The sequence below is a fragment of the Plecotus auritus genome (assembly GCF_963455305.1).
Source record: "Plecotus auritus genome assembly, chromosome: 4".
In the NCBI taxonomy this organism is placed as follows: domain Eukaryota; kingdom Metazoa; phylum Chordata; class Mammalia; order Chiroptera; family Vespertilionidae; genus Plecotus; species Plecotus auritus.
The window spans coordinates 164,833,364-164,842,293 of NC_137775.1; positions in this window are offsets into that span (position 1 = coordinate 164,833,364).

Consider the following 8,930-nt stretch of genomic DNA (forward strand, 5'->3'; position numbering starts at 1 on the left):
TTGGAAGGCACTATAGGATGTCACAGTACCTCGGAGTCATTATTGTGACATGTTATTATATAATTCTGTGCCGGTGACAGATGGCACTGAGAAGAGCCTTTTCCTTTTAGGCTTCTGGACAAATGCCAAAAAGAACTGAAATTAGCAGATACAGACTTCCAGTGTTGTCATTACTTGGAACCTGAAGGATCCACTGTGGGGGAAAACACACACACACACACACACACACACACACACACACACAACCTTACATCTTAGTTTCTAAGTAATTTGAAAATTTTGGTTAAAGATGAAATAAATATAATCTCAGGAGAGTTGCAGAAAAGCTGAGCAGGTAATCAGCAGACATAAAGGAAGGCTTATGTGACAGAAAACCCAAATTGTTTTTTGTTTTTTTAGCCTTGCTCTTCCTTATCCCTCTTATATCCAGAATGATTTATCACATTGTGAGGGAAGGATAAACTTGTACTTTCAAAAGTAGAGCACAGAAAATATGACAAAGATTACTTTTCAGAACTTATCTAAACAGGATATATTTTAATGTTTACTTATGGTAAACATACATGTATACATATACTTATATATAAGATTCACATTAAGTGGTGTGATGACAATTTAAATAATTTAAAATAAGAATGTGTTGGTGCTATCAGCTTTATTTATCTACTAGTCAAGCAGAATGCAAGCAGGAGGTTTGTACAATAGTTTTTTGGGTTACTGTAAAAGGGAAAAAATTCAGTTTTATTGCAATTTTTAAAATAGGAATTAGCTTAGCATTACAGTGCTTTTTTTGTCTTCCATTTTTAGCTCCTCTTGATCATCTGTGGTTAACAGATGAACACTTGAATACAGTCTGGTCTCCTGTAGATCATCTTTGTCCAAGGATGGGAACATGGAATACAGATGTGTTCACTGTTCACGGAACTTTCAGCTCAACAGTGATGGAGCAATTCTCTTTTACAGTGATTGTAACATGTTACAAAATCTGCTATAACATGTAAACGAGGATCAGACTGGGGGTATTTCCTGTCTTTAATACAGGAATGTCTTCATAAGTCTGAATTTTATGTATGTTGAATCAGGAGGCTGTTAAAGAACAACATTCATTAAGTAAATTTGAAGATTTAATTACCTTTATTCTGTGATTCATGAATCGGGCAGCACCCCCTCTAGCAAACAGAAGGGCACTCCAAAGTGGAAGGATTTTATAGGAAGAAGGGTGGGGCGAGAGAACTATTAACCAAAGAAAAGAAGGAATTATTTTTAGGTCAGGACAACTTTTTTTGGAGGGGAAAGGGAATGGCAAGGGTTTTTATTGTGCACATTGCCTCATTGGTTTTGACCAGATAATTCCAGATTGGTTGATTCAGATTATGTTTCTGAGAGAGGCTGAAACAGTAATTAGATCAAGTATTAAATCCAGGTTTAATATTCTGAGCTGCAGCCCAAGTGATGCCTTTTTGAGCCCAGGCTTTTCTCTTTAATAGGACTAGTGCCTGGTGCTTGACAGGAGCACTTGATCAAAGTGTTCCATGGAGCTTCGTGGTAGAGTTTAGTTGTTGCATCATTTAAAGACGATTTTATTTGGATGGTCTGTGGTCTCCTGTTTTTCCCAGAGCCATTTTTCAGTCAAGTTAACAAGACACATAAAATATACAAACCCCTCCAGGGACATCAAGCTGAAAACTTTTATAAGGTTTTTGCTCAGCTCAGCCTGGATAATTTAGCAACTTTGGCTACCACTCTGAGATCAAGTAACTGAACTTGGATATTATTTTCATATGTTGTTAAATTACTTATTGTGGTGAAAAGTTAATATAGCACAGACAGTTAACTATTAATTAAATTGTAGGAAGGCAAATAGCAGGCTCATTTTTATTTGAGTGTTTTAGAATTGATGACCTATTCCAAGATTTCACATTCCCAGCTAATTGTATTCAGCATGGTTTTTTTCCTTCCTTTTTGAAACTGTCTCAGGCAATTAGGCTTAAATGATTACATTACCACTAATAATGAATTTCCCTAAATGCTTTTATTGGTTGCTATTTTACTCACTAGATTGTATGCCATCGAAACTCACCACAACTGTTGTCGCATGCGCAGTGAAGTGTCTGCAAAGCAGGATGACTACCTAAGTGTGAGTAGATGGAAGTGGGTAGAATGGTGAGGGAGAAGCTGGATGTTCTGGAGGTGTGATTGTTTTTTTTAATCCTCATCTGAGGATACATTTTATTGATTTGAGGCGGGGGGTGGGGAAGGAAGAAAGAGAGAGAAACATCATGTGATAGAAAAATATCGATTGGTTGCCTCCCATAAGGCCCCCAACCAGGGTCCAGAAATAAAACCCATAACCTGGGTATGTGTGCTCACAGGGAATTGAACCTGCAACCTTTCAGTGTACAGGACAATGCTCTAAACAACTCAGTCACTCCGCCAGGGCTGGAGTTGGTTTTTTTATGTGTCATCTCATTGAGTCAGCCGCTAAACTATCGCACTTGGCTATTTCTTCTGCCCAACTGGCCTTTCCCCCCAAGCTCTTTGCTTGGCTGGTTCATCTCCATTCTCACAATCTCAGCTCCTCAGAGAGGTCTTTTCTGACCATTCTTCCCACGAACTCTTACTCTGATTATCCAACTTATTTACTTTTTTATCAAAACATGCTTCTTTTGTTTATTTATGAATTTAGCTTTTCTATTGCCTGCTTTCTGTTTCATTGTATTCTGAATGCCTGAGTAAAGTGCATGGCATATGGAGAAGCTAATTAAATATTTTGTTTAATGAGTGAATGAATGATCCCCTCAACAATACTATGATATAAATAAAAGTATCCCCAGTTCAGAGAAAAGGAAACAGGGCCAGAGAGATGACATGACTTGCCACACTGATAAAATGGAAAAGCTAAAATTTAAACCTGTGTGTTTCTGATTCTAAATTTTGCCTGCCCTACCAAAACTTCAGTTAGTTGGCTATTAAGACTTTTGGGTAAATTACATTCTTAAAATTGTCATAATACCTTTAATCTTGTGCAGGTTATTGTTCTTAGGCAATTCAATTTATATGATGATCTCTTAGTTTTATCATTTTTAAAGTGTTGGCTTGGATCACATTGCCCCTAAAGTCTCATAACCTTTGACTTTAAAAAAATATCATTTTACTGTTTCTTGTGATAATAGAAGCAGATAAGTGTTCGAAATAATAATTTAAAATTAACTATTTTATTTCTTGTGGAATAGAAACCTATTGTGGCTTTAATTTTTCTTAATGATACATCTTTTCTGCAGTTTAGTGGTTTTAGACTTAAGAATTTTTAAATGTTGATATATTCAGTAAGTCTTTATTATATGAGTTTAGACTTTTATATCAATCTCCCATATATTTATAGTTCTCAACTTTTAAGAAATATTTTTCCAGATAATGAACTTTACTGGATACTATTGAACTTGTAAAGATTTTACCTAGCTACTTAAAACATTTTAATAAAAACTGTATTTCCCCTCTTTCCTAAACAGATCTTTAGTAGTTACTCTGGGTGCCAAATATTATTTATTTAAATTGTGATTGTAAAAGAGCTACACCTACATAACATAAAATAGTTCCAAATAATTAGATGTGGACAGTTGCATGGATAGGGATTGTGTACAAGTTCAATAACTGCTGAATGGTGATTAGGGTTAAGTCAAAGGATAGATCCCATTTTTTCTTCAGATTGAGTACTGGAGCCAATGAACAATTCATTCTTCCTTAAAAAAAAAAACATATTTCCTTTTCTGTTAGTACCCAGAATCATAAATTCACAAAGATGGACTGAGAATCCAATAGGAATAAAGCATTTTTTTTCTTAAAAAACAAAAACAAAAAACCGACAGCATAAACACACAGCAGTAAAGTCATTGTTTTATAATATCCAGGCATGGAGCATGTTTTATAATATCCAAGCACCTTCCCGTGTTTCTTCCTCTCAAAAAAATAAACCATTGGACCTAATACTTGTGGAATAAAAAGTCTTCTATGTGACAAAAATTCCATTGATCAGTATGTTTACTAGTACATTTGGGCCCTTTGGAAAATAAATATTTATTTCATTGCATCTTCCTTTCATTAAGATTGGGAATGTTTTTATTCTCTTTTCATTATTTAATGTTTAACTTTCTATTGACATGAAGATTTCAACAGACTTAGTGAATGAAAGAAAATTTAAGCACAGCTGTGGGTATATGTAGAATCAGAGGATTCTATGTGATAGAATATATACATTATATAATTCTCGTTTCTTTTTTTCCCTCTCCTACAGCAACCAGACAGAGATCATTGGTAATAGCATCCAGTTTTCTTCTAGAACTATGATGATGTGATGAAGCCTTTTAGATTACTGTAGCATATACAGGTTAGTCTGTTTTATGTTTATGTATGACCCAGAGGATGTTCAAATGATGAATTAACATCGGTATGTCCCTAATCAGCTAAGTAAAAGTAAAGTAACAACAGTGTAGAGGCTAAAAACATCAATATCACACTCCCAAGAGTAAGTTACCTAGTTAAAAATGAAACAGCCTTTGTAATAAGGATACATTATCTGAAGACAAAGTGTATGATTCAGCACTATCAGATGTTGATCTGAACAGACTGCTGCTGTTACAGTCTGCATAGGTGGTTATGCAGCACCAAGACAGATTAGAAATATTTCTTAACAAATTGATTAATTCACCCCACAATTCCCAGAACTTTTTCTTCTCCTCCAAGTTAAAGTGGCAAATATATAAGGTAAGACAGATATGTCTATTTTGTATGTTTTATCTTAGGAAAATTAAAATTAATATTTGAACTTGTATCAGGAATGGCAAGGTATATCAGTCAGAGTTTTATGGTAAGAACACAGCTTTGGATCACTTAAAGAGAAAATTAATCTGTTTGGGTGTTGTCAGCATAATCCTTCTGGAAGCTGGGGGGTCAGGAACAGAAAATGGATCTGGACAAATGAGAGAGCAGGAAGCACAGCAGTCGTAGCTCATGAGCACTCTGGGTTGGTTGCCACTAGCATTGCTACTAGTGGACACCAAGGCTGCTGTTTTGTTGTCTTTGCCAGATGACTCAGCTCAGGATACTTAAGGCTGCTGCCACTGGACTACACATCTATGTTTGTTGAACAATTGATGCTGTGGCTTCTGCCACCGGTAGTTTCTCAGCTACCTGCATCATTGGAAGTCGTGGTTGGAAGTACCCAATTGGGTAAGCCTAGATTCTGAGCCTATAGCCAGGCTATCAGGAAGGTAGGAAGAGAGTCTCTAGCCCCTTTGGATTCTGGGGTAGGAAGCAACACTCACACTGCCAGAGTATGCCCCATATTGGGCCAAGTTGACCCCCTACCCCCTGCTCCCCTGCCCCAGGCTTTCATGTACTATTGTCTGTGTCCATGGGTTATGCATGTAAGTCATCTGCTTTCATTCCCTCCTATATGCCCAGGACCCAAGTCATCTTAGAGTGGCTGGTTGTGCATGTGGCAGTGGACCCCAATGGTCTTCCTGTGATGTAGTGATTTAAATGTTTCTTTTTCTGTTCCCCCAACACCAGTCTTCTTTCCTTACCAATTCTGCTATTTCCTCAGCTATAAAGGTGATGGTTAGAAAGTTGGTAATGAGAAATGAAGGTAGCCAGACCAGAAAGACAATGTGTTTGACTTCGTGACTTCACCTGTGTGTATCCTCTTGACTTAACAAATCCTCAGTTATCTCTCAATTTTACCTGTGAGAATATGCAGACCAGAACCTTGCATTTTAAAGACAACATGTTAGGATTAGATAGTGTCTCATTTCCAATTCAAAATTCTATAATCCTGTGAACAGACCAGAAATATTTGGCTCTGAAACACCATGGTAGACATAAAGAGCTGAGTTTCTAAGTCGCTAATATTTATCACTTGCCTTTCATGAATGAGAATGGAATGCCTGTTCTGACAGATACAAAATAAAACATCTATACCTATATATCTACTAGAGGCCCAGTGCACAAAATATGTGCATGGGTAGGGTTCCTAGCGGCTGCTGGCCACCAGCCCGGGCCTTCCTTCATTCTGTGCTACCCCGTGGTGGTCAGCGCACATCATAGCGAGTGATCGAACTCCAGGTCAGTCGAACTCCTGCAGGGGCACTTTGCATATTAGGCTTTTATATATATAGATAACTATATGTCGTCTATTTTATATTGTCAATGGCAGCAAAATGTAGACAACCCAGGAGTGCTAGACTGAGTAGATGTGCCTAAGTAACTACACCAATACTGTGATACCCTGCCCTCTGACCCAAATAAGTCCTTAATCTGTGTCAGTGAAACTCCCTAATAAGAGAGAAGCCACCACTTACATTGCTAAGTGAGTTCCACATCTTGTTGAATGAAATGCAGACTTCTTGGCCAAGGACAGGAGTCAAGTCTAATTACTTAGAAACACAAACAGAAACAAAATTCTTAAAAAACAAAACCCTCTAGGTTTTCTGGAATGGAATCGCCCTACTTACCTAATCAACTTACGTCAGAGATGCTGATAAACCTGTTAGGTTTTGAAATCTGAATGGTGAGGGAAGAGGAGGACTATTAAACAGCTTTATCCAAACTCTTCTGCCACTTGAGTCTAAGTGGCATCCATTCTTGACCCTGTAGGCAGAGCATTCAATTTTTTTTTCTGATTTTTTTTTTTTTATTGTCTAAAGTTTTACATATGTCTCCCTTTCCTCCCAATTGACCCTCCTGCCCCCAGCCATTCCCACCCCAGGCAAGCCCCCACTGCCCCAGTGTCTGTGTCCATTGGTTATGCTAATATGCATGCATACAAGTTCTTTGGTTGCTCTCTAACCACAGAGCATTCCATCTTAACCCATCTTCCCTCAGCTTTATAAAAGGAAAAACTGTAAGAATTTTAAATTAGCAACAATTTTTGTCTCCTAACTAATCTAGCAGATATAGTATTGTGCTTCCAATATTCAAAGAAGCTCAGCTAGCAACTGAACTTGGTATGCTATTAATCAAACCACGCATTTTTAAAATTTATGTATTTTATTGATTTTTTTATAGAGAGGAAGGGAGAGGGATAGTTAGAAACATCAGTCAGCTGCCTCCTGCACAACCCCTAACTGGGGATGTGCCCGCAACCAAGGTACATGCCCTTGACCGGAATTGAACCTGGGACCCTTCAGTCCGTAGGTTGACACTCTATCCACTGAGCCAAACCAGTTAGGGCAAACCACACATTTTTATTAAGGGAATTCTATAGTCTCAGCACTGAAAATTTTAATGGTAGTTAATAAAAAAAGATATATTCTCTAGGAGGAACCATTAATTTATTCACCAATCACTTCTTGGGATCTACTGTTGTGCCAAGTGCTCTAGAAAAAGCACGGGTACTTAACATAAGGTCTCCTATTGGTAGACACCAAATATTCCCGTCCTGGTACTTAACATAAGGTCTCCTATTGGTAGACACCAAATATTCCCGTCCTGAATGAGTTAAACAAATTTATTTTATTTTTGATAGTTAAAAATTTATTTTCTATGAATAATTTTTATGTTCTTTTATTATTAGGAACTTATAGCTCTAAAAATATAGAAAAACTGAGTATATGGGATACTTGGTCATCAGACACTGCACAGATATTTTTTGAAGATGTACAGTTTCTAAAAATTCGCTCATTGGTTAGGAAGAAATGAGTTTTAAATACCCGATGGTACAGCTCCAAGAGAAATATATTTACAACGATTCTAGTAAGTATTAGAACAAAAATTTGAGTCATGAGAAAATACTCATGGTTATATGAAAATACAACCCATTTTGAGTTAACTTGGCATAGATTAGTACCAGTAGGAATTGTTCAATTAGAAATTAAGTTTTCTGAAAATACACATCATTCCATTACTAGTAACAAAAGCAAAAGTATATGTTGAATAAAGCAACACTTACTTGCACACTCAATTAAAAGGCAAACTACTTTACATGAAATTTTTATACTGCCTGTCTTTGGAATGCCCACATCTTTCAAAAAAGTTCAATATAATTTAGATTGAAGACTGTATAAATACAAAGGTGACTGAAGTTTTTCTCTCTCTATTTTATATATATATAAAATAGAGAAAAACTTCAGTATTTGTATATATATATATGTATATATGTATATGAATATATGTACAAATATATATATGAGAATATATACTTTTGTTCTTTTCACTTCCTTACATAATTTTATATTAAACTTTATTGCATGAGAACTTCCTGGTGATTTATTCTATGTCATATGAAGGTACAAAAAATTAAAGCAAGCATATTAAAATCATAGTAAATTAAATATTAAGATACTATTTTATGAATTTTATAGTTTACATTTTGAAGAATAAATTAAAATTTGAAAAGTTTGAAAAGAGAACTTTGAGCAACTATCCTGAAGGCAGTACCATTGAGTGCTAGGAACCCTTCTAAATTCTTTACAAGTAATATTATCACAATAACCCTCTGATTGTGTATCACTGCTTTATTTTCAATTGTTATTCCTCTTTTACAAATAGAATAACTAGAGTGGCGAGGTCATCAAACCCCAAATCATCATGTGAGTAATGGAGCCAGGATTTATGCTCAGGTAATGTGACTTCATAGCTTTCAGTCTTAGCTACGATGCTAATTTGCTTCCCAATAAATATTTAGTCAGTTAATTCATCACTGTGGCCTGATGAAGTTATTTACTAACTAAATGAACCCAAATTATCAAGCACTTTTTCCACTTTCTCTACAAGGAAGCAAATTCAATACATATGATTTGAAATTTAAGGGCATGGAAAAATTAGGAAAACTAATTCACTTCAGAGAACCAAAAGCTTTCTATGGGTGCAGGTGCCAGGGTTTTCTGCTCTAGAATTCAAATGCTTAAAATGTTGCATATTTGTTTTAGATTTCA